This window comes from Mandrillus leucophaeus, unplaced genomic scaffold (genome assembly GCF_000951045.1).
Source record: "Mandrillus leucophaeus isolate KB7577 unplaced genomic scaffold, Mleu.le_1.0 Scaffold1464, whole genome shotgun sequence".
NCBI lineage: Eukaryota > Metazoa > Chordata > Mammalia > Primates > Cercopithecidae > Mandrillus > Mandrillus leucophaeus.
In genome coordinates, this window is record NW_012101437.1 from 2,743 (window position 1) to 3,692 (window position 950).

Consider the following 950-nt stretch of genomic DNA (forward strand, 5'->3'; position numbering starts at 1 on the left):
GATACCAACTGCGTATTCCACAATTCCATTCCGATACTACCTCGGGTTAATGCAGACCTCACAGGTTAGGGGCTCAGTCCCACGAGACCACCCTCACTTCAGATGCCAATTGCAAGTCCTAGGTTGTCACCTGTATTTCGACCAACCAGTTAGAAATCAGGGTTTCCCATGACACAGAACTTAGAAAAGCAGGATTTTTTTTCTTTTCTTCTTCTTTTTTTTTTTTTAAGAGACAGGGCCTCGCTCTGTTGTCCAGGCTGGTGTGCAATGGTGCAGTCGTAGCTCATTGAAGCCTCAACCTCCAGGGCGCAAGTGATTCTCCTGCTTCAGCCTCTCAAGGAGCTGGAATTACAGAGTTCCCACCACCACATCTGGCTAATTTATTTTTTGTATAGATGGGGTCTTCTTATGTTTCCCAAGCTGGTCTCAAATTCCTAAGCTCAAGTGATTCCGCCCACCTCTGCCTCCCAGAGTCCTGGGATTACAAGCATGAACCACCGCATGTGCCAGCTTATTTTCTATTACTGGCTTAATGTAAAGGCTCCATCTCAGGAACAGCCAATGAAAGAGATGCACAGGACAAGGTAAGTGGGGAGGGGCACAGAGCTTCCATGCCCTCTGTTGGGCATGCTACCCTCCCAGCACCTCCTTGTGTTCAGCAATGTGGAAGCTCTCCAAACCCTGCTGTTTGGGTTTTTATGGAGGCATGATTGATAAAATCATTGGTCATTGCTAGTTAAGTCAATCTCCAGTTCCTTTTGCCTCCTGGAGTTCAGCAGGTGAGGCTGAAAGTTCCAAGCCTCAAAAAATGTGGTTGGGGCCGGGCGCGGCAGCTCACGCCTGTAATCCTAGCAGTTTGGGAGGCCGAGGCATGTGATTCATTTGAGGTCAGGAGTTTGAGATCAGCCTGACCAACATGGTGAAACCCCGTCTCTACTAAAAATAACAAA